Source organism: Prosopis cineraria, unplaced genomic scaffold, assembly GCF_029017545.1.
Source record: "Prosopis cineraria cultivar Desert tree isolate PC_DT_omini unplaced genomic scaffold, ASM2901754v1 PC1, whole genome shotgun sequence".
Taxonomy (NCBI): domain Eukaryota; kingdom Viridiplantae; phylum Streptophyta; class Magnoliopsida; order Fabales; family Fabaceae; genus Prosopis; species Prosopis cineraria.
In genome coordinates, this window is record NW_026555332.1 from 34,986,970 (window position 1) to 34,999,584 (window position 12,615).

Here is a 12,615-nt window from a genome sequence, read left to right on the forward strand (position 1 = left end):
TGCAAAGACAACAAGCAGAAGGTGCAAAAATGGAGGCTGGCTTTGTCTCAAGCTACTGATCTTAAAGGCTGTCATCTCAAACTAAAGTATATCTTCTTAACCTTTGCCCTACATTTTTTTTGTTATAGTCAATTAGAATTTTAGGCCCCAATCTTTTGTTGGCGGCACCAACAGCAGACGTGAACGGCGAAGGACAAACTGCTTGAGTTGTGCCCAGAAGGACACTGTCCTTAAAAACTATTCCGGCACACCGGAACGACGAACCGGCAGTTCCCCAAGATTAAACAAGCACTTCCTGCGGAGCAAGGGAACAAAACAACAGAGACCAAAAAGCAAACATAGATGAACACGAGAGCAGAAGGCAGAGGGAGGAGAGAATTGCCCCGAAAACTCAAGAGGTTGGTGCTCTGTTCTGTCCACACCCATAGCTATATATAGCCCGAAGATGGAGACATGAACGTTGGCTCATAATCATCAGATTAAAGCTTCGGTTACACTCTCATAAATCACGTTTAAACACTTGTCTAGGGGGTTATGCAGACGTAAATCACAGTTAAGCCTCTGTCTAGAAATGTTGGCAGACAAAATGTTTAAGATATTAACTTTACAAAATTGATTAATCTGGAGACGTTGGCAGACAAAAATGTTTAGGACATTAACTCACAAAATCGGTTTTTAGAAGAGGTTGAATGCTAAAAAAACTGCCAAGGCTTCAAGTTCAAATTTGAAACAGCAAAACCAAAGGGTTTTTGGGTAAGCTAAAAATAATTATTTATTTAATTATTTTTGTAAAAATAACCCGGTAAAAGGAACCCATTGCCTCTTGAACTCGCGCGCAGGGAAGGGCGAATCGGCTGATTTCAACTGCGATTGCCTTGTGTTGGCTTGTCTCATGTGCGAGAGGCTACTTCTCCTCCAAGCCCATTTTACTACCCCACTTCATTCCTTAGTATATACACACTAGGAAAGTCCTTCTTTTGGTCAATGTGGGACTTTGACACACACACACACTTTTGATACATATACAATAATCCCCCACATGTGTTAAAAGGATCTATGTTCATCTGTGTCATTCACACGGAGGATAATCACTTCAAATTTGGTGTCTATCGAATTGAACCAAACTTAGACTAATAAAACTTAGCATACAAAAAAGTCAGTGTAACTTTGTTATTGAACCAACAGATCTTAAGCGTGTACTAGAGGTCTTATTAATCAAATTATACCCCCACAGTCTCTGCTATTAACGATGGTTTTGCACGTTATTGGCCATGCGCGCGCCTGGTTTTAACAAATGCTCTAGAGATTTCGCCACGATCTCATAGGAGCAGCCCCACTCCATATTTGTATAAGTGTTTTCATCAAGTGTATCTGCAATGAATACACCATCCATAAGGACTATGAAAACATTAAGAGCTTTCGCTCAACCTCCATTCAATGCATTCTAGCACTTTCTCAAGCCATAGGAAGGGACAAAATTTAGTGCTAGCAAAACTAACAAGTGACTTGTTCTTACCCATTGAACCTTCTTCATGGGATCTCCAATCACAAAGGTTGGGTTACCATCACCGTTAATTTCAAACGGGCTTAAGTCCCATTTACCTCGACATTTTAATAATAAATTTTTTCCCTAGGGGTTTAGTTAACGGATCCGCCAAATTTAACTATGATCTCACATAATTGATTGAGATGACCCCATCTTTGAGCAGCTACCTTATAATATTGTGTCTCAATCGAATATGTCTACTTTTACCATTGAAGGTCTTATTTTTAGCCGTTGCTATTGCAAACTGGCTATCACAATGTAAAGACACTGATGGTGTGGGCTTTTCACCTATTGAAATACTCGCTAAGAAGTTTTTCAACCACTCAGCCTCAGTCCTAGCCAACTCCATGGCAATGAACTCAGAATCCCTTGAGGATTTTGTGTTGATTGTCTGTTTTGTAGACTTTTAGGTTATTGCACCACCACCAAGAGTGAATATATAACCACTAGTGGATTTTGTCTCTTCTGAATCCGAAATCCAGTTAGCATAATTGTATCCTTCCAATACAGCAAGAAATCCACTATACAATATATCATAATTCATGGTACCTCTCAAATATCTCAAGACTATCACCAGAGCCTCCCAATGTTTACTGCCTGGACAGTGGGCATATCTGCTTAATCTGCCTACAACATAAGCTATATCAGGCCTAGTAAAATTTATCAAATGCAACAGACTCCCAATAATCTGTGCATACTCAGATTGAGCAACTGGGTCACCCTTGTGCTTTTTTAATTGCACACTCAAATCATAAGGAGTACTCAGAGGAGCATCTTCAAGATGTCCAAACTTTTTGAGAATTTTCTCAACATAATGTTCTTGGGAAAGAAAAATTCTATTTTCATTCCTTATAATTTTTACACCCAAGATTACCTTGGCTTCACCCATATCTTTCATATCAAAATTTGAAGAAAGAAATTTTTTTGTTTCATTAACAACACACATACTAGAGCCAAAAATTAGCATATCATCCACATACAAGCATATAATCACACAATCATTATTCACTAGTTTTGTATAAACACATCTTTCTACTTCAACAGTAGAAAATCCACCAGTTGTCAAAACTTGATCAAATTTCTCATGTCATTGCTTAGGCGCTTGTTTTAAGCCATACAAAAACTTGACAAGTTTACAAACTTTATTTTCTTGCCCAAAAATCACACATCCCTCAGGTTGTACCATGTAAATTTTTTCTTCCAAATCACCATTTAAAAAAGTGGTTTTAACATCCATTTGGTGAACAAAAAGCTTGTAAATTGAAGCCAAAGCAATAAGAACTCTTATAGAAGAGATTCTAGTCACAGGAGAAAATGTGTCAAAATAATCTATATTTTCTTTTTGAGTAAAACCCTTAGCCACAAGTCTTACTTTATATTTATCAATTGAATTGTCTGGAAAATATTTTTTCTTAAAAATCCATTTACACCTAATAGCCTTAGCTCCTTGGGGTAAATCTGCTAAAATCCAAGTTTTATTTTTTCTTAAAGAATTAATTTTAATTTCAATTGCTTTTTTCTAAAATTTGGCATCAGGTGAAGAAATAGCTTCATAAACATTGAATGGTTTATCTTGTATTAAATAAATGTAAAAATCATCTCCAAAACTTGTTTCTTTCCTTTGCCTTTTACTTCTCCTTAAAACCAAATCCTCATTTAAATTTTGTTCAAACTCCAAATTTTCAACAGGTTTAGAAACATGCTTAATTTTCAAGGGAAAAATATGTTCAAAAAATTCAGCATCCTTAGTCTCTACAATTGTGTTTTGGTCTAAAATATCACTTTTTAAAGCTAAAAAATGATATGCTGCACTTTGTTCAACATACCCAATAAACATACAATCAGAAGTTTTAGAACCAATTTTTCTCTTTTTAGGGTCAGGAAATAAAACTTTTATAAGACACCTCCACACTTTCAAATATTTTAAATTTGGGGTAAACCCTTTCCATAACTCATAAGGTGTTTTCTTTGTTTTCTTATGAGGTATCCTATTTTGTAAAAAACATGCAGACAAAATAGCTTCACCCCACAAGTTATCAGGTGCAGAAGAACTCACAAGCAAAGCATTCATCATTTCTTTTAATGTTCTATTTTTTCTTTCTACAACACCATTAGACTCGGGAGAATAATGAGATGTTATCTCATGTATAATTCCTTCTTTTTCAAAAAAATTATTTAACAAAACATATTCTCCACCTCTATTAGATCTAACCCTTTTAATCCTTTTGTTTAACTAATTCTCAACTTTTGCTTTATATAAAAGAAATTTTTCAAAAGTCTCATCTTTGTTTCTTAACAAGTATACCGTAGTATATCTTGAAAAATCATCAATAAAAGTGATATAATATTTTTTTCCTCCTCTAGTCATGGTTTGTTTTAAATCACCTAAATCTGTGTGAATTAAAGATAGTAATTCATATTCTCTTTGACTAGAAAAGTGAGGTTTTTTACTTTGTTTAATTTCTGCACATACTTCACATTTTTCAAAATCATTGTTTTTAATTTCAAAAAGTAGTTCAAGTTGTCGCATCCTATTTATATAACCTTTACTAGCATGACCTAGTCAGCATGCCACAGATCAAATGAATCAACCATATAAACATGCATATACTCAGAAGATTTAATCTTATTCATTTCATCAACATTCAAAACAAACAGTCCTTGATTACAATACCCTTTGCCCACAAACACATTATTTTTTGTCATTACAATCTTGTCAGATTCAAATGACACTTTAACCCCAGCTTTCCCTAAAAGAGCAACTGACACTAAGTTAGCTCTAACTTCAGGCACATGCAGAACATCGTTCAGAGCCAGAGTGTTTCCTGATGTGAGCTTTAAGACCACTTTACCTTTTCCTTGAACTTTGGCAGTTCGGGAATCAGCAAGGTAAACATGGTCTTCCCCTTCCTTTGCAGGATTATAGGAGGTAAACATCTCCTGGCTAGCACATATGTGCCTGGTAGCCCTAGAGTCTACCACCCATTTCTTCACATCAGAAATCAAGAGAGCTTATGAAACCACTGTAGCAATGATGTCATCATCACTGTTACCATCTCATTGTACCAAATTTACATTTGGCTTTCGAGGCTTATCACGATTTGCTCTCTTCCTATGCTGTGCTGCATAGTGTCCTAGTTTACCACAGATAAAACAGTCTCCTTTCTTCTTGAAAGAGGGGTTAGAAGCATTGGGTTTGTAATCAGATTTTCTATTCTTCTTGTCTTTAGTTTTAGGATCATACCTCTTGTTATGAGGCTTTGTCTCTACCAGGTTGGCTTTAGATGTCATTTCTCTGGTTCGAGCTGTACGTATTACCTTGCGGTTGGTGTCTTCGATGATGATGTGAGTGATCAGGTTAGTTAAGAACAGCTGCTTCTATTTGTGTTTCAGCTGCTGTTTGTAATCAAACCATGATTCTGGCAGCTTCTTAATCAGGATCCCAACAATAAACTCGTCTGGAAGGTTGATGTTTTTAGTACGAAGCTCCTCTAACAGCTTATGATATTCATTGATTTGCTCTTTCACATCCTTGTTCTCGATCATCTCCCATTTGTAATAGTTTCTTACAGCGAACTTTTATTTGCCGGTATACTTAGCAGTGTACTTTGTCACCAAAGACTCCCATATCTTACAAGCTTCCTTGTAGACATCGAACAGATCATTAGATAAAGTGCTAATGATAGTGTGTCGGCATACCTTGTTTGCATGAGTCCATGCAACTCTCTGGGCTTGACCAGTATCAGCAGGAGGCTCGGATTGAGCAAGAGTAGCAGCCACACCATGCATGTCAAGAACGGTGAAGACTCGTTCCTACCTTTAAAGACTTCTATCTTCGATATGTCTGGGACCAGCCTGGGTAGGGGGATGGCAATAGCGGCAAGGATATACTGAGCTCCAGCCGAACCACTGGGCACACCTTCGGGAGTGACATTCTCAGCACTGTTGGTTGCCATTGGGTTGAATAGTTCTTAAGATTATTGGCGGCACCGGTGGCAGACGTGAACAGCGAAGGACAAACTGCTTGAGTCGTGCCCAAAATGACACTGTCCTTAAGAACTATTTCGGCACACCAGAACGACGAACTGACAGTTTTCTAAGATTAAACAAGCACTTTCTGTAGAGTAAGGGAACAAAACAATAGAGACTAAAAAGAAAACACAGACAAACACGAGAACAGAAGGCAGAGGGAGGAGAGAATTGCCCCGAAAACTCAAGAGGCTGGTGCTCTATTCTGTCCGCACCCATAGCTATATATAGCCCGAAGATGGAGACATGAACGTTGGCTCATAATTACCGGATTAAAGCTTCAGTTACACTCTCATAAATCACGTTTAAACACTTGTCTGGGGGGTTACATAGACGTAAATCATAGTTAAGCCTCTGTCTAGAAACATTGGTAGACAAAACTTTTAAGATATTAACTTTACAAAATCGGTTAATCTGGAGACCTTGGCAGACAAAAACATTTAGGACATTAACTCACAAAATTGGTTTTCAGAAGAGGTTTTGATGCTGAAAAAACTGCCAAGACTTCAAGTTCAAATTCAAAATAGCAAAACCAAAGGTTTTGCGGGTAAGCTAAAAATAATTATTTATTTAATTATTTTTGTAAAAATAACCCGATAAAGGGAACCCATTGCCTCTTGAACTCGCGCGCAGGGGGGGCGAATCAGCTAATTTCAACTGCGATTGCCCTGTGTTGGCTTGTCTTATGTGCACGAGGCCACTTCTCCTCCAAGCCCATTTTACTATCCCACTTCATTCCTTAGTATATATACACCAGGAGAGTCTTTCTTTTAGTCAATATGAGACTTTAACACACACACACACTTTTGACATACATACAACATCTTTTAGATGCAGCTCCTTATAATGCCTCAATCTTTCAATTTTTTTTCATTATTCTTTTGGTCATTAGCTTCTTCACATAAAAAAAAAAGCATTATGATGTCTTGTTTTTTTTTTTACAATTTTTCAAAAAAAATTCATGTAATCACTTCAATTTGTTTTTTAAATATCTTATATAACCCTTCCCCATGGAAAAGAGCATCCCACACACATGCATTTTACACACACACACACACACAAAAGATTTTGGTGCTCCTTTAACCACAAGGGGTTCAATCCTTTAATCTTTTATTAATTATTTATATTATAAAATTAAATTTTTTTGATAAACGAGATTGAGTTTTTATTTTCTTTGCAAAAATAGTTAAGGTCCAGTTTCACAATACTGGCATATTTACCTTGATAAGGAGTAGGGAAGACGAGAAAGGTTAATCTAGGCATGTCATATAATTTTTAGTTTGATAATATATTGACAATGAATTTTTCATCAATTGCTTAGGATTACAAATGAACAAGAATATACTGCAAATATCATCAAGGAAGTATTGGCAAGGATTAATTATTATCCTTTACATGTCACTCATTATCCCGTTGGACTTGTGTCTCGAGTGAAAGAAACAATCTCACTTTCAGATCTTTGGTCCACTAAGGAAAATAAAATGGTGGGAATTGTGGGAGTTGGTGGGATAGGTAAATCAATTGTTGCTAGAGCTGTATATAATTTGATCGCTGATCATTTTGAAAGCCTATGTTTTCTTTCTAACATAAGAAAAGAGTCTAAAATGCCAAATGGTATGGAACATCTCCAAGAGACAATACTTCGCAAGTTACTCATGGAGCAAGATCTCAAATTGGATGATTTTATGAAGGAATACCAATAATAAAACATAGGCTTGGCCAGAAGAAAATTCTTTTGATTCTTGATGATGTTGATGAATTGAAACAGTTAGAAGCATTGGCTAGAAGTTGTGATTGGTTTGGTTTTGGAAGTAGAATTGTCATAACAAGAAGGAATAATCAGCTGTTAGTAACACATGATGTTAAAGGAATTTACAATGTTAGGGAATTAAATGAGGAGGAGTCTCTTCAATTGCTTAGTTGGTATGCCTTTAAAAAGGAGAATGGGAAGTCCAACTTCATGAAAGTTTCCAATCATGCAATACTTTATTCTTGTGGCTTTCCATTAGCTATAGAAGTGATTAGTTCTAACTTATGAGGTAAAGGAGTGAATGAATGGCACTTTACATTAGATCAATTTAAAAGAATTCCAGAAGGATGAGTTTTGAAAGTCCTTAGATTAAGCTATGACGCTTTAGCAAAAATTGAGAAAAAAAGTTTTCCTAGACATGGCATGTTTCTTTAAAGGTGAAGATTTAGGAGAAGTCAAGAATATGTTGTATTGTTTACATGAAATCCCATCAGACTATGTTATTGAAGTTTTGATTGATAAATCCCCCATAAAGATTGAAGGAGATCGAGTGGTAATGCATGATTTGATGGAAGATATGGATAAAAAGATTGTTTGACAGGAATCACCAACTGAACTTGGTGAATGGAGTAGGCTATGGTTCTACCAAGATATTCTTCATGTTTTAAAACAAAACACTATAAGATCACCAATATGAATTACATTTTTTATTCTTTAAAATTACATTATGATTTTTACATGTCTAGGTTTTGAAGTTTATTGTGTGCTATTCATTTTGAAAGGGAACTAATAAAGTTAAAGTCATAATTCTTGACCTACTTAAAGACTCACCTACAGTTAATGAGGTTCAAATACAATGGAGTGGAAAGGCATTCATGAAGATGAAGAATCTCAAAATGCTTGTGATAAAAAATGCAAGCATTTATAAATGCCCCAGTCATCTCCCAAATAGTTTAAGGTGGTTGAAATGGGAAGGGTATCCTTTCAAGTATTTTCCATATAATATTTGCTCAATAGAACTTGTTTATCTTGACTTGTCATACAGTTATTTGGAATCACTCCAACCATTTACAAAGGTGAGTATTTACTTATAGCTAATACTTGCTATATTTCTGTATGGTTTATTTGCCTCGCTTAAAGAATTCATTTTTGTTTAGTAGAAGTTCTACAATTTAAATCGCATGAACTTTAGAAATTGCAAACTTGTATAATAGATCCCTGATTTATCTAGTGTTTCTAATTTAAGAGAATTGTGGCTTGATGGTTGTGTAAATTTAATTGAAATTCATCATTCAGTTGGATGTTTGAATAAGCTAAGGAATTAAGTGCCATGTGATGCAATAACTTGAAAATTTTGCTACCAAACCTTTGGTTGACATCTCTTGAGCATCTCAGCCTTTTTGGTTGTTCAAGCCTTTAAAGTTTCCTAGAGATATTAGTCGAGATGAAAAATATGCACACGCTTGATTTAGATAGGATGTCTATTACTGAGTTGCCATCTTCAATTTGCAATCTCATTGGACTTGAAATCTTAAACATGGAGCAATGTCCTAATCTTAATCAACTACCAGCTAGCATTTGTTTGTTGCCAAATGTTTGGGCACTAAATGAAAATTTTTGTAAAAGAATGAGGCATTTCAAGATGTGCAACGCACAAGAAGAAGCAAATTTGGATTGCTATGGACTATCTTTGAAATGGAAAAATTTTTATTTCTCAAATTGCAATTTATCAGATAACTCTCTTGTTCTTTGCCTCTCTTACTTCACTAAGATGATACATTTGGATTTAAGTTTCAATTATTTTACAACCCTTCCAGCATGCATCAAAGCATGCCACCATTTGAGATATCTTTTACTAGCTAGATAATTGCAAACAACTTCAACATATTGGGGACATGCCACTTAACTTGGAAAAATTCAGTGCCGTATGTTGCATGTTATTGATTAGGTCATCTAAAAGCAAAGTATTGTATCAGGTCTCTCTCTGCTTCTTCCCTCCTTCTATATATATATATATATATATAATTTTCTCCTTTTTTCTTACATTTTATTTATCATTTTTATGTAATATATGAAATTGATAGACACTCAACTTGCAACCTAGGAAAAGAAAGTTTATTTTTCCTGGAAGAAAATTCCCAAAAAATCTTGACAATTATGGTAAGAGAAGCTTTGTGTCTTTTTGGATTCGTGATGTGTTTCCAATAGTTTTTATATAGATTCTTGTTAAAGATGATGAGGATTTTCTCTCTAATTGTGCATACCTAGTGCACATCAATGAAACCAAGGTAGATATTTCTTCTGAGTGGCTTTTGTTATCAACAATGAAGATGGGTCATTTACATATATGTGATTTGCAAAGCATGATTGAAAAGGCTGAACTTAGCTTTGGATATAAATGGAATCATGTGAAGGTTTCCATCAAGAGAAAGACACTAGATATAGAAAGTGAAAGTGAAATTCATTTTGCACTTCATGCCTACAAGCTACAAATAACTCAAACACCATCCGATTTATGGACCCTAGAATAGACATTAATGATTGCAACTCGTGGCTAAGAGTACAATAATCACAAATTTGGGAAGAACTTGAAGACATGCCTTATCCTGGTTTGGTTTTCTCCTTTTCTTTTGTGTTACATTTAATATCTTTCTCATATGTTAAAACACATACCTTGATTACTAGCAAGTAAAGGTGCTTTTTTTGCCATTGAAATATTCTCTAAGGAATGCCTAACATCCTAAACTATTTGTTTGAGCAATTTTATCCTTAAAGTAATTAAAATAGAACATTTTTGCCCTTGTCGTTAAATTTTTAACGTTGACCTTTAAAAATATTAACTAGGACTCAACATTGACCCTCAGGAAATTTAACAGAAAGGGCAAAAATGCTCCGTTTTAATTAACTAAAGGGCAAAATTACTTTAACAAATAGTTCAGGATGCTAGATGTTCCTCGAAAAATATTTTAAGGGCAAAAATATACCTTTACCCATTACTAGTCGTGGCAACAAGTCCAATAATCACAAGATAGAAAAGAACTTGAAGATGATATGAATAAGTAATACAACATTTTTTCTCTTGGCAACACTTCTCTTTCCAACCATTTTTAAAGCATTGTTTAGTGTGTGAATAAGCAACAATTTTTCGTGTGTTACTATTTATTTCTACTTCAATTTACAAATATTTGGTAACACGTAAAAATTGTTTCCTGAAGTGAAATATGCAATAGTTTTCAAATGTTCAATTTAAAATTTCAAAAATAAAAATTATTGCCTATACAATTACTATTATCGTAATATTTAAAAACTATTCCTTATTATAATAGGCAACAAAGATGTTGTTTTTAATATTTTTTTAACATTTAAGAACAGGTTCTTGTTGTTTCCTATACATAAAAAAATTTACTTTGAATTTCTTTATAATTTTTATATATCTGTATCAAATTTATTCATTAATTAGATAAATTAAAAAATTACGTTAAAAGTTATCTCTATATGTTATGTTTTGCAATCTACATGTTGATTAGTAGCATTGGAAGTGTGGTTGAAGTTATCTCTTACTTTCAAGAGATGTGAAGTTTGAATTCTATGTGAGGAAGAAACATTGAATTTTGTCTATTTCAGGTTCATGCAACAATTCATAATTGTTATTTTTCCTTAAAAAAGATAATATTTCAAAATTTTGGTAATAATTTGGGCATAAAAACTATTGTTTATTCAATAGGAACCAATTTTGACAGAGTGTCACATAACAACTAGAAAAACATACCTTAGATAATAATTAACATTAAAATATGCAAGGGAGGTTATTTTTGCCCCAAAACTTTTTTCCTTGGGGTTTGTAGGTATCCTAAACTCGATTGTGGGTCATTTTTATCTATGAGCATTTGAAACCTGTTACCTCATCACCTTGATATTAACGTGCTTAACAGTCATTATGTAGGTCCTATTATTTATAATTTTTTCAATATTTTTTACAAGGGTTGAGGGTCATTTCGCCCCCAACTTTTCTTTTATGATTTATGGGTGCCCTAAATTCAATTTTGAATCATTTTTATTCCTAAATGTTTGAAATCCTTTGTCTTGTCACCTGACTATCCATGCGCCTAACAATTCTATTAATGAGCTCATGATTTGTTGAGCTGAAACTTTTTAATACTTTTTTATAATAAAATATTGCACATGAGTCCCTGTCTTTTCTCCCTCCCTTGTTCTCTCTCCTCCAATCTTCCAGTCTTCTTCTCCACACTTAGCAACCTAGTTTTGTAGTAGGTTTGAAATCATGGAGAAGAAAACTGAAGGAATGGAGGAGAGAGATTGTGGGGGGAGAAAGGGGAGAAATAAGACATGCTAGCTCAACATAGCATGGGGCCCACTAATGGAATTGTTAGGCTCATCTATGGTAGGGTGTTCAGATTTCACATATTTAGGGATAAAAATGACAAAAAAAAATCAAGTTTAGAGCACCTGTAAATTCATAGGGAAAAGTTCCGAGGGGGGGAATACCTTTATCTCTTGCAAGAAAATACTTAAAAAATGAGAATAGTGGGACCTATATAATAGCTGTTAAAAGCATTAATGTTAGGGTGACAAGGCAGCATATTTCTGACTAGTTTATAACTAATAACTGTAAATCAAAATTACTAACTGCAAATGAAATTTTGATGTATCAAGACTTAGCTCCAAGCTTCTCAATGAGCGAGCGGTATATCCATCCAAATGGACTCATGATGTGTTTTGGAGTTATGGAGGTGATCATGACTGTTCAATTTTTATGAGTCATCTTTGCCATTCCATGTGTGCAAGAAGAGTCCTTGTTTTGGCTAATGATGAATTCCTCAACCCTAGTGTGGAAGAATTCAAGGCAATAGAAGAATCCAGGACAACTATCTTAGTTATCTCTGAAAACTATGTATCCTTGACATCTTGTTCGAATAGCCTTGCAACCATTCTTGAGTGCTGTAAGAAAAAATATCGAGTTGTTTACACAATATTTTATGATATAGAGCCATCAGAGTGGCTATATCAAACAGGAAGTTATGAAAGAGCATATACTAGGCTTAATAAGATATTAAAACATGACAAACAACAGGTGCAACAATGGAGGTTGTCTTTGTCCGAAGCAGCGTCAAGAGGCAGATGGTATTATTTCAATCCCAGGTATCTCCTCACACTTTTACTTAAATTTTCTCCTTTCTATGATTTGGTCATTACTTTAGCTATTACTTATTAGATACTCAAGGGACCCTTACCTCATCAATTGGATACGTTACATAGAATTTGAGAAATA